We start from the raw sequence: 8,184 nt of genomic DNA on the forward strand, positions 1-8,184 counted from the left end.
ATGAATGCATGAGATGTATGGGAATGTATGCAATTATATGATATATGCATGCTAAATGGATAATGTGCAAAGTGAGACATTAATAGTAATTAGGATGGCTATAAAATCTTCCAAACAAATGATTAAGTTGGAAATGCTATAATTAAAGTAATTATAACATAAGCCCTCCATTGGGGCAATTATTTTGAGAAATTTTAAATAGTTGTATGAGATGCAATTAATTTAAGAGATTTTCTTAAGAATAATTGTTAAGCATGAGATGTTGTAAATATGTAAATGGTTTGGTGGCCAATATTGGATGTACCTGAGGACATTAAAATTATTTGCATAATTACTGGCTCAATGGGATCAACTTAACTAATGCAAGATAAGTCAATAATGGATGTACCTGAGATTTTGAGCATTAGGGGCTAGGTAAAGGATTGAACCTCACATGAGATGTGATGGGCAAGGAGTTACTCACTTATAGTTTATTGTAATTCCAATAATGAATGTACCTGAGGATGATCAATAGAATTATAAGAATTCAATCACCCACTAGAAATCCATCCAACTAGGATTTCCGCTTTCTACTTTGGAAGTGTAGGATTCGCTAAGTTAGTGGGAGGACCAATTTGATTAAAAGACCATAATCATTTTGGTTAATTACATGATACATTTACTAATTAATCTGGTTATTTTCTGCAGCTTAATTTTCTCGATAAAAATAAGCAAAAAACAACAACCACCATCCAATATCCTTGCAAGCATACTTGATCACAACAGTTGACAGACCTAATCATTCGATTGGCTAAGAAATTTGAAACTTATACTGAATCTCGAACATATAGGATATGTTTTAGATTCAAATGTTCCTAGTCCCTTACCTCCAGAGGCCACACAAGAGGAACATGAAACTTTGGATAAGTGGAAGGAGCATGATATGAGAGCTAAGTGTTACATGCTTGCTTCCATGAGTGATGAGTTACGTATGCATGAAAACATACAGAGTGCAAGTGAGATCCTCCTTCACCTACAAGAGTTGTATGGTGATCACAGCAGGAATGCTAGGCATGAGATATCTAGACAGCTATTCCATATGAGGATGTCTGAGGGATGTAATGTTGGGGATCATGTCCACAAGATGATTCATTGATTGAACAGTTGGAACATCTTGACTTCAACATGGATTTCCAACTACAAACGGATTTGATCCTTCAGTCCCTTCCTGAGTCTTTTGGGAATTTTGTGACAAATTTCCATATGACTAAACAGGAATGCACCTTAGCTGGTTTACTCAACATGCTGGTTATTGCCTAAAAGAATATGCCAGGCAATAAAGTAAAAGAGGTAGCTTTGATTGCATCTTCTTCTACTGGAAAGTCTAACAAGAAGAAGGGCAATAAGAAAAAGAAACCTCAGATTCCTGGTCCTTGCAAGAAAATAACTAAACAGAAAAGGAAGACCAAAGCTGACAAAGTAAAAGGAAAGTGTTTCCACTGCTAACAGGAAAGTGTTTCCATTGCCAGTAAGAAAGTGTTTCCACTGGCCAGAGTATAGCAATCTAAAAGAATGCAATGCCATGGTGAAAACCAACTCAAGTTCAAAATATATTTGGCACTTAAGGTTATGTCATGTTGCAGAAGATAGGATTGCAAAACTGGAGAAAATGGGGATTTTATCCTCATTGGGCTCTGAGCCTACTCCAACTTGTGAATCTTGCCTTCAGAGCAAAATGACTAGATCACCCTTTGTTGGACAAGGGCTAAGAGCTGAAAATATTTTGGAGCTAATACATAGTGATTTATGTGGTCCATTTAAAGAAATGGCTAGAGGGGGCTTTCATTATTTTATTACCTTTACTGATGATAAATCAAGGTTTGGGTATTTGTATTTGATGAAATACAAACATGAATCTTTTGAAAAGTTCAAAGAATTTAAATCTGAAGTAGAAAATCAAATAGGAAAGAGTATTAAAGCTCTTCGATCAGTTCGTGGAGGTGAATATTTGAGTACTGAATTTGATGAATACTTGAGAGAGCATGGCATTGTTTCTCAGCTGACTCCTCCAGGAACGCCACAGCTGAATGGTGTATCTGAAAGGAGAAATCGTACCCTATTGGATATGGTACGAAGTATGATGAGCTATACTGATATGCCAATCTCCTTTTGGGGATTTGCATTAGAATCAGCCTTGTATATTCTGAATAGGATTCCATCAAAATCAGTTTCTTCCACACCTTATGAGATATGGCATGGAAGAAAACCAAGTCTTAAGCATGTTAAGATTTGGGGTTGTCCAGCTTATATCAAAAGTCAACACTGATAAATTGGAGACCAGATCAGAAAAAGGTCGATTTGTTGGATATCCAAAAGATAGTTTTGGATATTATTTTTATTTGCCTACTCCACAAAAGGTTGTGATAAGTAGAGATGCCACATTTCTTGAACAACAGTTTGTTCAAGAAGGAGGCAAAGGAAGGCAAATAGAGTTAGAATTGGAGAATTCTAACCAACCAACAGATCAGATGAATATAGATCCATCTAGTCAACCTATACCCATTGATGAAACATCTACATCTGTTCCTCGTAGAACAACCAGGGTATCTCACCCACCAGTGAGATATGGTTTTCTTCATGAAGAAGAACAAGAGTTGTCTACTCATGAAGAAGTAGATCATGGAGATGATCCACTTACCTATGAAGAAGCTATATCAGATATAGACTCTTCAAAATGGATTGATGCTATGAAATCCAAGATTTATTCCATGTATAAGAATCAAGTTTGGGATCTTGTTGACCCACCTGAAGGTATTGTACTTATAGGGAACAAATGGGTTTTCAAGAAGAAAATTGGTTCTGATGGAAAGGTAGAGACCTATAAGGCAAGGCTAGTAGCGAAAGGGTTTCGCCAAAGGCAAGGAGTCGACTATGAGGAGACTTTCTTGCCTGTTGCCATGCTTAAATCAATTAGGATTTTATTAGCAATAGCTGCATACTATGATTATGAGATTTGGCAGATGGATGTCAAAATAGCTTTTCTCATTGGATACATTGAAGAAAACATTTTCATGGAACAACCTATCGGTTTTGAATCCCAAGATTGTTCCAAGGTATGCAAGCTAAAGTGATTCATTTATGGGTTGAAACAAGCTTCGAGGAGTTGGAACATCCGTTTTGATGAAGCCATTAAATCCTTTGGTTTTATCAAAAATGAGTATGAGCAATGTGTATATAAGAAGGTTAGTGACAAGGCTATCACTTTCCTTGTCTTATATGTTGATGACATACCATTTATGGTTATTGACACATGTATGTTGACAACTATAAAGGTATTATTGTCAAATACATTTTCCATGAAAGACTTAGGGGATGCAACCTATATTCTTGGGATTCGCATCTATAGAGATAGAGCGAAAAGAATAATAGGTTTATCCCAAAGTCTATACTTGGAAAAGGTATTAAAGAGGTTTAACATGCTTGATTCCAAGAGAGGATTGTTACCAGTGAGACATGGTATCCACCTTTCTAAAGAGATGTCTCCAAAGACACCTGAAGAAAGAGATAAGATGGCAGATTCCATATGCTTCGCTATTGGAAGTTTAATGTATGCAATGTTGTGTACTAGGCCTGATATCGCATATGCCGTTAGTTTGACTAGCAGTATCAATCCAATCCAGTTTGGAACATCGATAGTCACAAGAATATCCTTAAGTACTTGAGAAGAACTAAGGATTTATTCTTGATTTATGGAGGTGGAGACTTGCAATTGGATGGTTATATCGATTCGATTTCCAATCGGATATCGATGATAGAAAGTCTACCTCTGGATATGTGTTCATTTGTAATGGAGGTGCGATCGGTTGGAAGAGTTCCAAACAGAGCACGATCGCAGATTCCACTACAGAGGTCGAGTATATTGTTGCATCGATGTCGCAAAAGATGCTATTTGGATAAAGAAGTTCGTGATGTAACTTACAGAGTTCCTTCCATTGAGTCGCCAGCCCACTACACCGCGTGACAATAATGGAGCAACATACAAAGCTAAGGAACTAAGGTCTATCCCAAAATCCAAACACATAGAAAGGCACTACCACATTATCAGAGATATAGTTGGGCAAGGCGATATAGCCATGCAGAAAATAGCATCAGCTGAAAATCCAGCTGATCCATTCACTAAGCTTTTATCACAAGTTCAGTTAGACCGACATCTTGAGAAGATGGGTCTAAGGTATTGTAATGAATGGCTCTAGTGCTAGTGGGAGATTGTTAGTAGTATGCCCTAGAGCATATCATTTAGTATGTATCTTGTACATATTTTATTAATAAAAGGCATTTCCACTTTTCCGTTTACATAATATATTTATGTGTAATAGAAAAGGTCCATTGATATTTTGTTAGAAATATTATTCTTAAGTTGTTAAGAATATGAGTGACAATATTTCTAGCACAAAGTATCATAAATAGGTTCACAATCGAGGATACTTCATAATAAGGACATGACTTATCCAGAAAGATTGTATTCATGTTTGTTACCAAGTTATTTATATGAGATATAAAAAAGATGGAATGGTGAGTCTCATGCCATATGACAAACATGATAGGCACTTACAAATGATAAGTAGGCCGAACCAGTGACACTTATGACAAGCACATGGAGTTTACTCTTGTCAATGTTTTGTCATAAATCATATCAGTGTATATAATCTTTAGACCTGAGATAGCACAGTTATCTTGTATATAGGTAGTTTGAGTTTGATACTGCTTTCATACTTGTACTATGTATGGGTATATGGGCATGTGTTGGCTCCTGCTAGTTATATATGGAGGTAGGTGTTGATCAAGATGGAATCTGTTCCTCTAAGTAAATAGAGATAAAATCCTATGTTCATTTAATTGTTCTTGATGTTTCAAGTTCCTGGCCAGGACAGATAGATTTATTCAGAAAAGAGTTTCTGATGAGAAAAATCTTTTAATCAAGAACTGGAATTAAAAGAGAACATAATATTCATAGCAAATGGAGTTTGACATAAACCATGACTCCAGCTTGAGTTGGGATTTTGTAACAGAGAGATTCTAGTGCATGGTAACATATGATTATAGGTTCATTTAAGGTAAATCTTATTACTAATTGGGTGGCCATGGCATGCTATGCTAGGTGTTAACCATGGTCTATGAGGTTCATAAAATGATTTAGAGAAATCATTTATGGTAAGAAAGAGTTCTGATGATATTAAGAGTTGATATCATGTCTCATTGCCAATTAGTGATGAGCCTAGTAAGTCACACACATACACAAGTTATCACCTATTTAAATATGATTTAATTAATTAATTAAAGAGTTTAATTGATTAATTAAATAGATTTGGTTTGCAATTAAATTGCAAAGTCCCTAGCATGACTTGAAACCAAATCTAGATTATTGGATGTATAATATAAGTTAAATTTATATTTAAAGTGTTTAAATATGAATTTAATTAATGAGAAATTAATTAATAGAGATTAATTAATTAATTTATATTTGATATAAATTAATTAGAAGAAGAAAATAATTATTTTGGGTTAAGAACTCAAAATTAAGACACAGGGGCATTTTGGTCATTTTGTAGTGTGACACGTGGTACCATGAGATGGTGACACATGGCATAACACATAAGTTTGCCAAATGTTTTTTAATCATGTAAGATGATTAAAATCAAGATTAAATATAGGTTTGACACTTGGCACAATGTGATTGGGTCACTTAAACCTGAGCTAATCAAAGGGTGACATGTGGCAAGGGTTTAATGTGTTAACCTAGCTATTTAAGTGTTGTTATGAGAAAATAAAATACAACCAGCAGCCACACTCCTTTGTCACGCCATTTTGCAGCCCTCCCTCTATTCTTCTTCATCTCTCATCGATTCAAAGAGATTAGCCATCAATCTCTTGAATTAAGAACGCTAGAAATTGTTTCTACTGTCCTGTTTACATCTCTAATCTCTTAAAAGGCAGAACTTGAATTTCTAATTAATAGAAAAAGCTTTAGAAGCTGTTCAAGGGCTGCCATAGGTGTTCTTAGTGTGGACAAGCTAGAGGGACAACATCTGGTGTCCTGAAGACGAATCTCAAAGGCGCAGACACTGCAAAGACATCAAGAGGTTAGTGTAATCGTTCTTGATTTAATCTAGGGTTCTAAAATTAATCTGATTAATTTTAAAATCTTAAATGGCAAATACAGATCCAAAAACATATTAAAAGAGTTTTAATATGTTGTTTATCATTGAAATCAAATAGATAAAAATAAATCTTGCATGGTGCATGTGACCCTAGGTGAAAATTTTTGAATTCAAGGGTATAAACTTGTGTTTTTCACGCCTGCTCCATCAATTGGTATCGAGCCACTATATTTGCCATATAGATTGTTCAATATATCATTTAATTGTCAGATTTGAACATAATATGATTGATTCGTTGCTGGTTGGATTAAGAGGTGTGGCGTCACATGGTGAAGCCACCAATGGTATGCAACAATGGTTCCATGGGTGATTCAAGGTTTGGCTTTTAATTCTGCAATTGTTGTATGATCTAAGGCCTATTCTTTGACTAATTAAAGTGTTTAATTAGTTGTTTTAATCACACAATTAAATTATGATTCAAATCTGATTTTTTAAAAAATGTTTGAATGTGATTCAAATCTGAATTTTTAAAGTTGTTTGAATCATATTTAAATCTGATTTTTTAAAATTGATTCAATAAAATTCAGATCTGATTTTTTAAAAAATATTTGAATGTGATTCAAATCTGATTTTAAAAAATATTTGAATGTGATTCAAATCTGAATTTTTGAAGTTGTTTGAATGTGATTCAAATCTGAATTTTTAAATTTGTTTGAATGAGATTCAAATCTGAATTTTTAAATTTATTTGAATCATATTCAAATCTGGATCTTTAAGTTGAATATGAGATATTCAATTTAATATAAGTATGTATGTTTTATTTAATTGTTAAATAGTGATATGCATGATGGATGATCATGGACTATAAAAGACCAATGTGATTGGATTTATTTCTTTTATGTTTCTTTGGGATTGTAAATTAATTTATTTTAATTTATTTTGGGCATGTATTATTAAGTTTGTAATATTTTTGGGTTGTAATTTCATTTATTTAAGTTCTTGTAAATTCGCCTTGGTATGCCAAGGATTACTATGTAATATTGGATTGCAAGAAGTTCAAGGAGGTCAAGAGCATTGGTGGGACCAGTGGGAGGAATTCAATATCAAGTGTTGATTATGTACTCCTTCAGCAACTCTTGTAAAATGAATGAATGAAATGCACCTAGGAATGCCCTGATTCAATTCTTGGTGGCTCAGAATTGAATCCCTTAGAAAGTCCATGATCATACCATATTTACTGCTTATCCATGAATGCATGAGATGTATGGGAATGTATGCAATTATATGATATATGCATGCTAAATGGATAATGTGCAAAGTGAGACATTAATAGTAATTAGGATGGCTATAAAATCTTCCAAACAAATGATTAAGTTGGAAATGCTATAATTAAAGTAATTATAACATAAGCCCTCCATTGGGGCAATTATTTTGAGAAATTTTAAATAGTTGTATGAGATGCAATTAATTTAAGAGATTTTCTTAAGAATAATTGTTAAGCATGAGATGTTGTAAATATGTAAATGGTTTGGTGGCCAATATTGGATGTACCTGAGGACATTAAAATTATTTGCATAATTACTGGCTCAATGGGATCAACTTAACTAATGCAAGATAAGTCAATAATGGATGTACCTGAGATTTTGAGCATTAGGGGCTAGGTAAAGGATTGAACCTCACATGAGATGTGATGGGCAAGGAGTTACTCACTTATAGTTTATTGTAATTCCAATAATGAATGTACCTGAGGATGATCAATAGAATTATAAGAATTCAATCACCCACTAGAAATCCATCCAACTAGGATTTCCGTTTTCTACTTTGGAAGTGTAGGATTCGCTAAGTTAGTGGGAGGACCAATTTGATTAAAAGACCATAATCATTTTGGTTAATTACATGATACATTTACTAATTAATCTGGTTATTTTCTGCAGTTAATTTTCTGATAAAAATGAGCACAAAACAACCACCACCATCCAATATCCTTGCAAGCATACTTGATCACAACAGGTTGACAGGACCTAATCTGTCTGATTGGCTAAGAAAT

Source organism: Hevea brasiliensis, chromosome 17 (assembly GCF_030052815.1).
Source record: "Hevea brasiliensis isolate MT/VB/25A 57/8 chromosome 17, ASM3005281v1, whole genome shotgun sequence".
NCBI classification, from domain to species: Eukaryota; Viridiplantae; Streptophyta; class Magnoliopsida; order Malpighiales; family Euphorbiaceae; genus Hevea; species Hevea brasiliensis.